Source organism: Hyperoodon ampullatus, assembly GCF_949752795.1.
Source record: "Hyperoodon ampullatus genome assembly, chromosome: 2".
NCBI classification, from domain to species: domain Eukaryota; kingdom Metazoa; phylum Chordata; class Mammalia; order Artiodactyla; family Ziphiidae; genus Hyperoodon; species Hyperoodon ampullatus.
In genome coordinates, this window is record NC_136915.1 from 44,593,722 (window position 1) to 44,604,362 (window position 10,641).

The window sequence follows — 10,641 nt, forward strand, 5'->3', positions numbered from 1 at the left end:
GTGGTGAAGGTACACACAGGAACAGCTTTCATTGATTGGAAGCGAGCTGTTAGGTTATATTTTCTCTAAGGTGGCTGCTCAATTATTATTTGAAAATTCCCAGAGACCTTATATAACTTTCTCATTAAGATTTATTATTATTAGGACATAACCTAAGGTAAGGTGAAATTGCCTTATAATTCTTTTTTATACAGAAAACTATACTGGTTCTATCCTGATATCTGCCATGCAACAGAATGTCATAGGATCCAGTATACTAGGCTGTATTATTCTTCAGTGGAGGGATGTTACATAAATCCATTAGTGAAATTTAGGGAGATTTTACCCAGACCAAGAATAATGACAAATGATGCACCCATCTTTCGATAGGAACGAACACACACACACACACACACACACACACACACACACACATTGCGAGAGAAAGAAAAAGATGAGAACCTTGAATCTAAGAAAGACTGAGAGAGTGTTTTGGAACCAACGATAATAGGAACTAACATTTATTGAGTACCTTCCATGGGCCAGTTCCTTTACATAAATTATCTTAACAACCAGCAAGGTAGGCATCAGAAACCCAAGGTTCCGAAATATTATATAACTTGCCCAGGGTCATAAAGTTACACACCACAGAGCTGGAATTGGTTGTATCAGGATCTGTCTGCCACCAAAGTCCCTGCTCATTCTACTATACCACTTTGTGATAAAATAACGTATACTATTTGTAAAAGTATGGGACCACAGGATTTGAAGAGTTTCTCTCTTTCCCTATTTTCCTTCTGACAGTCTTGTTTCTTTTGTTTTTGCTTCTGATTTTGCAGCCTAGAGTTTGAGTGGAATGGAATATGGGGTATCTGTAAACAGAAGGATTCCACAGCCCCAGCTATATAACGATTTCCTTCCTTCAGAGCCTTACCAGGGATTTGGCAGGGGTTGGGGGTGGAAGAGTAGAGATGGGGGTGGGGGAGTGGGTTAGTTCGAAGAGATGGTTGTTCTTCTCTTACCTTTAAGTTATTTATGAATTTCAGGACAACTCGTTGGCTATTGTCTTCTCTTCCTCAGCATGTTATTATTATTATTTTTTTTCTATTTTGGGGGAGGTTGGGGGTTAAGGGTTTGGTATCCGTAGGATAAATTCCTCAAATGCTCTGCCACAAGATCCAAAAAAAATTAAGGTCAAAGACAATTCCTTCAACTGTTTCGGGAGAGGATTGGGGGAGGGGGGGAAGGTTGGTTCTGGGTCACTCTTCTTGCATCCAGACACACTGAAGGGATTAGGAGGGATCCCCCTTGAATCATGAGAGATGAAAACGAGGAGATTCCCTCACACTCCTGCTCGCGGGTGAAGGTCCCAGTGACGGGAACGTTAACGTACCTTCTGGAGAGAAAGAAAAGGTGCAAAGGTTCTCAGGGCCTGAGGACTGGGGAGGGGGGAGGGGACCCACCAAGGTCGGTGGGGACCGAGGGGCTTCCGGCTCCTGGGAGGCGTCGTCGGGGGCGGGCCGGGGGCCCGAGGGCTGCGCAGGGAACACGGGGCCCCGCCAACGGCAGGCCGCGCTCCCTCGCGTTCCCTGCAGCTCGTGCCCGGGCGGCCGCCGCAGTCCCCGCGCCGTAGCCGGGCGTGGGGTCCAGGGGGCGCTGTGGCCCAGCGGCGCCGGCGGCAGGAGCGGCCACGGCGACGCTGGAGGCTTCGCGGAGGATCCCCGCTTGCAGCACCTCGGTTGTCCCGCCGCAGCCTTGCGCCCCCGGCCCGGGTCAGCGGCGCTCCTGCGGGATCCGCGTGGCTGCGGCGGCCCGGGAGCCCGATGCGGCTCGGCGGGCGCTGGGCCTCAGTAGCAGCGGCAACCACAGCTCCTTCAGGAGTGGGAGGCTTCGCGGCGGCGCCTGGGGCCGGGCCGGTGCCCTCCGGAGGAGGCTGTCTGCTCAGGGACGACCCCCACGGCCATGCTGAGGCGGCGGTGGCCGCTGCTCGAGGTGAGTGTGGCGCGGCGCGGCGCGGTCCCGTGCTCGCTGGCCTTCGGCCGCCCGGGAGGGTCCTGGGCAAGCCCTCGGGCCGGGCGGACGGGGCGTCCTGCCGCTGCGGCCGCCTCCCCCACCCCGCGGCTAGGGGGGCCTCGGCCCCTCTTTCTCGCGTCCCCCGGGAGGCCGGAGGCGCGTGGGGGGCGACTAGGCCCCGCGTCGCTGGGAAGCCCTCGCCCCGGCCTGGGCTGCGGGGCAGCCGGGTGTGTGGAGCGGGGGACTGGCAGGGTAGTTGGCACCCTTCGGGTTGGCCCCGGCGCCGGGCCGAGCGCAGCCTCTTACCCTGGGCCCCGCACGTACATCCCGGAGGCAGGCAGAGGACGCCTGTTTGCGAACAGCCTGCGCTTTTCCGCGCCCCATGCTGAGTCCCGCAGAGTCCCGGGGGGAGGGGCGGGAGGGCAGGGAGAGAGAGAGACAGCGCAGAAAGTGCGGGGCCCTGAAAGCCCTAGGAACTCCTGGAGTGTCATTCACCCACCTGACTGGGCTGAAAACAACCGTTTGCGTCTTATTTGAGGTGAAATTTCATCACCTACCGGTAGCTCATCTTTGCCTTCTTCTGTTACATTTTGCTTCTAAGCGTGGTTTGCCTTGGAGAAAGCCCCCTCCCAGCTTTGCGATGTTAAGTTTCCTAGATAAATACAATTAGAAAAATATCTTAAAAAAACAAAACAAAACACCAAAGGTCTGGTCCCCCGCCCCGCCATGAGAGAGTGTAAATATTTTAATGCCTCAGTCCTCGTTACAAAATTGTCTCCCTAAATAGATCCATAGGATAGATGACAAGAGGATTTTTAAAAGTCATGCTAATAACAGATACCTGATAGAAATAGGACATATTCTAAATTTTAGTAGTTAAGTGATTTGTTCTGGTATTAATTTTAAAAAAGTTAGTGATTACAGTTGGTACCATAAGTCAGATATTTGGGTGTTTGTAGTTTACGATAAATGTGGTTCAGGTTATTCTTGTTTCCCATTATGTATGTGAAGGTTGTGGGATTAATAAATACTTATAAAACTTTTATAATCCTGAAAAAAAATATGCTTATTGTAGAAAGTTCAGAAAGTACAGAGAGGTACTATGCCAACCCTCAGTAAATGTTCAATAATGGGGGAAAAGTCACCCATAATCTCAGAACATTTTGGTGGTCATTTAAGCTTTAAAATTGGCTTGTATTGTTGGTGATTAAGTTATTATCTCTGTATTAGGTTCAAAGTTAACTGTTCCATTTTACTGTTGAACATCCAGTCATTTGTATAAGACCTATAAAAATGTTTTACAAAATACATTGCAGTCATAGTTGAATTCATCAATTAAAACAGAATAACATGGGTAACTACCTAAAAGACCCCTGATTTACCTTCTGTGCAGCATGTGAAGCTCCAGGTCTAGGGAGGTTTTGTGTATTAAACGTTTTTTGGGGGCCTGTCCTGTTCGATGCCATAGCCTTGAATTGTTTTTGTAAGATTTTTGCTTAAATATTTATAACTGTAAAAAATTGGCTCCATTAAAAAATTTGGGGGAGGTAGATGAATTTAGGTTTAAAAAAATCTAATTCAGTTCTTAGTGTGTCCCTAAAGACTACAAACATTAGAATCAGCTGAGAGTGCTTATTAAAATATGCAGATTCCTGGCCACTTGAATCAGAATTTCTAGAGATGGTGGTGGACCAAGGACCTTCACTTTTATCAAGCTCCCCAGTTATTAGTCCTACTAAAGTTTGAGAATCACTGGTAATAAGTTTAGTTAATTAACCTTGTCAAGCTGAGTGAAAGTATCTGTTTTCTAGCAAAGCTATAAATCTTAAGCAATACAGTCATTTCTCATAGTGACAGATAATGGTGGTAATCTTAGAAAAATCATATTTCTAGGGACAGCTGATTCAACCAACAAACATTTATAGGGACAGCTGATTCAACCAACAAACATTTATTGAGAGTCTTTTCTAGTAGCTGTGGTGTTACAGAAGGATACCTGACCACTTACCTTGGCTCTTAATCTTGGACTTCAATGTCACTGTCTGTAAACTGCAGATAGTTATCATACTTATCTTGCAAGCCTTTTAGGGTAAATACATCTGAAAAAGCTTTGTAATCTGTGAAAGATCTTTATAAAATTTTAGCTGTTAATATTAAGTGCCAGGTCCTGTCCTTGGTGTTCTGAGAAACACAAAAATGACTAAGGTGTGTGCTAGCAGCTAGCTAATTGTAGAAGCAGGACATGTTTAATTGTTTTTTTAAATAAATTTATTTATTTTATTTATTTATTTTTGGCTGCGTTAGGTATTTGTTGCTGTGCATGGCCTTTCTCTAGTCGTGGTGAGTGGGGGCTACTCTTCGTTGTGGTGCGCGGACCTCTCATTGTCATGACTTCTCTTGTTGTGGAGCACGGGCTGTAGCCGCACGGGCTTCAGTAGTTGTGGCACATAGGCTCAGTAGTTGTGGCTCGCGGGCTCTAGAGCACAGGCTCAGTAGTTGTGGTGCACGGCCTTAATTGCTCCATGGCATGTGGGATCTTCCCGGACCAAGGCTCGAACCCGGGTCCCTTGCTTTGGCAGGCAGATTCTTAACCACTGCGCCACTAGGGAAGTCCTAATGAACTGTTATAAGGCAGAGTCAGATAAGTGTTGTAACTGAGTGGAACATGCTGGATCTCTATTTAAGGCTTCTATGTTTAATCCAGTAGCTTGCCCTTTAAGAATATTAATAATTTTTATGTATGGTCATTCCTTTTTCTTCTAATTCCTGATTCAGTGTTTTATTCTTTAAGGAGAAAATTGTATATGTTGCCTGGTGAGCAATAGTTTTATGTTAACTCCTTGAGAAAGACGGTGTGAGTGGAGATGATCCCATTTCTTCCTGTTACATTCCATTCAGTAAACTTTTATTTGGCACCTGTTATGTGCTGGCCGCAGACTAGTTGCAGGGCACAAAGCTTCTTTAAAAGATAACTGCTTGGGGCTTCCCTGGTGCCGCAGTGGTTGAGAGTCCGCCTGCCGAGAACCCCAGTCTGGGAAGATCCCACATGCCGCGGAGCGGCTGGGCCCGTGAGCCATGGCCGCTGAGCCTGCGCATCCGGAGCCTGTGCTCCGCGGCGGGAGAGGCCACAACAGTGAGAGGCTCGCGTACCGCAAAAAAAAAAAAAAAAAAAAAAAAGATAACTGCTTGGATTTTTAACTGAAATTCTCATGTTGCTAAAGGGATGGTGGGTGTGGTGTGTTTTGTGGTTGTTAATTGCATGATGTGGTGCAGAATATGGAGTCAGATGTGAGTACGAATCCTTACTGCAATCTTACTGCACTCTTATAGCAATGTGACATTTAGATCCTGAGTTTCTACTTATGTGCTGTTGGAGTAATGGTACCCCTCAGTAGTCAGGGCAGTAGAACAGGTTACATGAGATAAAAGTAATCAAAAGCAGTTAACTCACTGTCTGTCACATAGAAGGTGCTCAATAAATGCTCAATTCCATTCCTCCTTTTGGAGAAAACAAAAACAAAAACCAGGCATTGGAATTTCTGTGTGACTTAAAACTTGGTAGCTTTAATTTTTTAGAGAATGAGTTTACTTTTGGAATTTTTTGAAATTTTTGATAGAAAACAATTTTGATCTTAACTATTACACATATTTTCCATTTCATTTTTAGCAAATAAATTAGCTCTTCCCTGTGTCTAGCTAATAAATTAGCCATTCTCTGTGAAAATATATTTGTTACATTTTCAGATTTTTATTCATTTTTCAATTATTCATTTTCAGTTTTACATGATCTTTGATTTTACTTGTGTGTACCTAACTTGCATTATATAGAACAACATTCTTAGTATATAATAATCAGTGAAAGATACATAGTTGCAGTTACCAAATAGAAATAGTTCATATACTTAGTTTTCAAAAAGCAGTATCAATTTATTAAACTTACATTATTTAAGAATTGAAGAATCTTCAAAACATCAACTTTTCCTTACAAAACTGCAGTAGATTAGAACTAGATTTTTATAACCTGTCAGATATGGGGTCCAGTCTTTTCTTATAACCTGTATAACTCTGGACAAGTTTCTTACCCCCTTTAAGCCTCAATTTATTCTCCTATAAAACGAAGCTGATAATACCCATCTTATAGGATTATTGCAAGGATTAAATGATATAATGTGTAAGTCACAGATGTAATTCAGTCCCATGAGTCCTGGTAAATCAGTGTTACCCTTGAAGTGGAAAATATACTTCTTGTTTACTTCTGTTTGAAAGAGCTTGAAAGGTCATTATTTATGGAGTTTACTACCAAGAATATAAAATCAGTATGATCAATTTGTAAGTATTAGAGACTGCTAAATTAAGGAGAAACCAAGGTATCAGTATTAGTATTTTAACTGTGTAGTTAGTAGAATGTCTTCCACTTTATAATACTCCGTAGGTTTTATTTAATAAAATAATTTAAATGTTATTTATAAAATATTTCCTGTTAAAATTTTTCTTTTGAATTATTATAAATAGCCCATTCACAGAACTGAACTATTAGAAAAATTAAAACAGTATATACTGTTTTGTATTTATGAAGTATTTTTTGAGAGCCTTTAATAAAATACGGTAAAGATGAGGAAATTTCTTTGGACACACTGAAATCAAGAAAAAGGCATTGAATTCATATTGGGCAAGGGAGGCTTAATGCATGTTGATGAGGCTGTTGAGGTGTTCAGGATTTTATATTACAGAACTCTTTGTAAAAATCCTAAATTTTTTTCTGTAAATTATCTTTTAGTTTAAATTTTTTACATTTGTTTATTTAAGCTTAAAAATGCTTTTGCGGCCCTAGCTTTTGACTATAATAGCTTCTTTAGTTGATAATTCTGTAGTGAGTTATCACCTTTTCAACTTTCTGGTTGTTTATGATAATACATCCTCAAGGATATGTGACTTAATATCAATGATGGTAGTTCTGTTGCATTTTTAAAAATACAGAAGTAGTAAATTCATGCCTTAGATTAAAACAATTAAATGGAAATTTGTTAAAAATTCTTTATTCTTTTTTATTTTGGCTGCATTGGGTCTTCGTTGCTGCGTGCGGGCTTTCTCTAGTTGCTTTGAGCAGGAGCTACTCTTTGTTGCAGTGCACGGGCTTCTCATTGCCGTGGCTTCTCTTTGTTGCAAGACATGGGCTCTAGGTGTGCGGGCTTCAGTAGTTGCAGCATGTGGGCTTCAGTAGTTGTGGCCCTTGGGTTCTGGAGCGCAGGCTCAGTAGTTGTGGCGCATGGGCTTAGTTGCTCCATGGCATGTGGGATCTTCCCGTACCAGGGATTGAACCCATGTCCTCTGCATTGGCAGGCAGATTCTTAACCATGGCGCCACCAGGGAAGTCCCAAAATTCTTTATTCTTATATTTAGTATAGTCCCCTATTGTTTGTTTCCATTCAAAGTATTAAAGCTTTTCTATGAGGTTTTATAGGACATAGTTCAGAGTCAGCAATAATGACTTGCTAATGTTTCTAAAGCTTTTTCAAACTAGTTAGGAAATTCTGCAGGGAACCATTATTTGAGTAAACAGAGTGCATTTGGGGCCTTCATTCTACATACAGTGGATCAGCCACAGTGTTTTCCCATTTGATTATGATCACTTTTAGATCTTTTAATGCTGATTTTGAACTGAGTGGGCTGAAAGTTATACAAGATTGTATAACTGGTTTGTTACACAATCTTATAGTTGCTTTGGATGCCGTAATTTCTGTATAAAGCTATAAAAAACAGCAGTTCTGGAGTCTTTTTGCTGGTATTAATGAAGAGGTAAGCATTTCTGTTTGTAACAGTTCTCTTCTAACCTCTCATGGTAGTTTATCTACCAGAATTTGTTTTATTAAAATGAAGAAAGAGTAAATCATATGTTATTATTATTATTTCAAAACACAACAGAGCCTATCTCAGAATTCTGTTTATTAAAATAAAGAACGAGCAGTATCAAAATTTTGTGAAAATATTCCATCAAGGTTTATGTAATTTTTAGTCTCCGTTTTTCATTTTCAATTGAATGAGAGAAACAACCTCTAAAAAGTAATTGAAGTAAAACACTGCCAGTTTGAGAAAAAATTTAAAACTTCAGAATACATCATCTAGACCTCTTTGTAATTCTGGTGATGTAATAGCTGCCAAAGTTTTTTGTTTTTGTTGTTTAAAAAAATTAGTAGCTAAAGTAAATTATTTTTGAGATTGTTGTGAGGTCACTCTTGGAAATTTCTGCTCAATGGTTAAAAAACAAGGTTAAGATTCTTTATTCTGGCACAGCCCTTCATGGTCTGGTTCCAACCTAATCCATGGGGTCTACTATTCATTGGCCAATGAGTATTGTATCATATTATGCCTATAATAAACCTGTAGCTTGCCTGGGAATTTTATAAAATGTGTGTGGCTAAAATGGGAAGTAAAATATAAAATGTAGCTGCATGCCCCATTATCCAGTCCTCCCAAGATTCCAGGTTTACAACATTTTCCTTGATTTCTTTTGCCTTTTATTGCTTATTTGTGTAATGTAAAAGTTTTGTCAACGGTGTGCTATCTTTCTGGTAGGTGTTTCATGTCTGTTATTTATAATTCTTAAAATGATCCTATAATACCCATGGTATCATGGATGTTCTACAGCTGAAGGAACTGAAGCTTGGAGAGTTTTATTGACTTTCCTAAGCCCACATCCATGATTCAAACCATATAACTCTGACTACAAACTCCACACTCTTTTTCATCATGTGAACTTCCCCATGTGTTCTGTATTTGTTTTCTTATAAGATTTTCCATAGTGCTTTAGGAAGTATTCAAATTAGAAGAGCACAACTTTAGTTGATTTGCCTTTGACGTATGCTATTGGCATGTAGCAATTTGTATAAAAAAAAGATGTGTATGTGCATGCATTTTGGGAATTTCTGCTTTCATATACTTATTTTTGAAGTAGATAAATGCCTGCTTTGTGGTTATTTTTGTTTGTTTGTTTGTTTGTTTTGTTTTTGTTTTTTGTGGTACGCGGGCTTCTCACTGCTGTGGCCTCCCCCGTTGCGGAGCACAGGCTCCGGATGCGCAGGCTCAGCGGCCATGGCGCACGGGCCCAGCCGCTCCGCGGCATGTGGGATCCTCCCAAACCGGGGCACGAACCCGCGTCCCCTGCATCGGCAGGCGGACTCTCAACCACTGCGCCACCAGGGAAGCCCCTGCTTTGTGATTATTATATAAGTATACTGACTGATCTCTGGACCTCATTTTTCTGATCTGAAAATGAGTGGTGGGCTAGATGTTAAGGCCCTTTCCACATTTAATATTCTATTCAATATTTCTAAAGAAGAGCTCAATGAAAAGATAGATGGCATGTGGACAACTCTAGGCAATGGTGAGTAAATGTCATTAATGAAGTAACAGCATTGGGGTGCAGTGGGCTGTGGGTAGTGGCTGAGGAAGATGGGAGAATGAAGACCAAGGGATTGTAATTTACAGAAAAGTTTTCCCTGTAATGAATAAGGAGAAAATATTTCTGAATAAAAACACAAAAACTCTGGAAATAAGCTGGATGAATAGTTTGTGACTGAGGCCTTTTCCCTCTCTACCTGTTATTCCCTTTCTTCTGCCCTTTCTTGTGATGTGTTTATGTTTGTGAAAAATGCATATAGAGCTGTTATATGAAAATAACCAGATCACCAGTAGCACACTTGAAATAATTAAAGCTTTCATATTGCTCATAAAGTGGGAATTCAGTAATTAAAATGTGGACCCATTGTTGTAGATCTTAAGAGAATTTGTTGAGAAAGCAAAGGAGGGCATGTTTTGCATTCAAAAAGGATAAAATGCATTTTAGTGACAAAACTTTTATATAGCCTACCCACCCTGGAGGTATTAGAGATGCTAAGATTGACATGTAGGTAATCAGGTGATGTTTTGACTGGTTGGAAAATTGTTACCCAGCTAGAAAATTGTCATACTTTTCCTTGTTAGCTTTTTCTGCAGTCCTTGGATCAGTGAATCTTGACTTAGCAAAGAAATCATCCTCGACCAGGAGCAAGGACGTGTTCTTTAGTCAAATACAATAAATTTGGGTGTTTTTTTTTTAGCATACTAGATCCCTCAGATAGAGATTTGTAACTGCACATTAGTATTTTAAAAACTGAGGAGTAAAAGTAAAGAAATTTGGTTCACTTTATTTAGCAGTATATTACCCAGACTAATTGGCCGTGGAACCCTTTTTATCCACATAATAGTTAGTAGTACAGCTTTTACTGATCTAGGTCAACTTTTATCTGTTTTATAAAGCCTCACCCTCACAATATCCATGGCTATTTGAACCCTCCAGTGATCAGCCCTGATTACTTCCTGAAGGACTTCATTCTGTTGTTGGTTACTGCTGATTATTAGAAAATTTCTTTTGTATTTAACCAAAGATCTGCTTTTCTTTAACATCTATCCTTTTGTTGTTTTCTTCTCTAAAATTATACAGAATAAGTACTCATTTTAATATCTGAAGCTGACAAGATAATATCTTGTCTTCCCTGACATAGTAATTAAAAGCTCAGACTTTGGAGTTAGACTGCCTGGGTTCAAATTTTAGTTTCACTGCTTTTGCCTTGTGATCTTGGGCAAGTTAATTAACGTCTCTGTGCCTCAGTT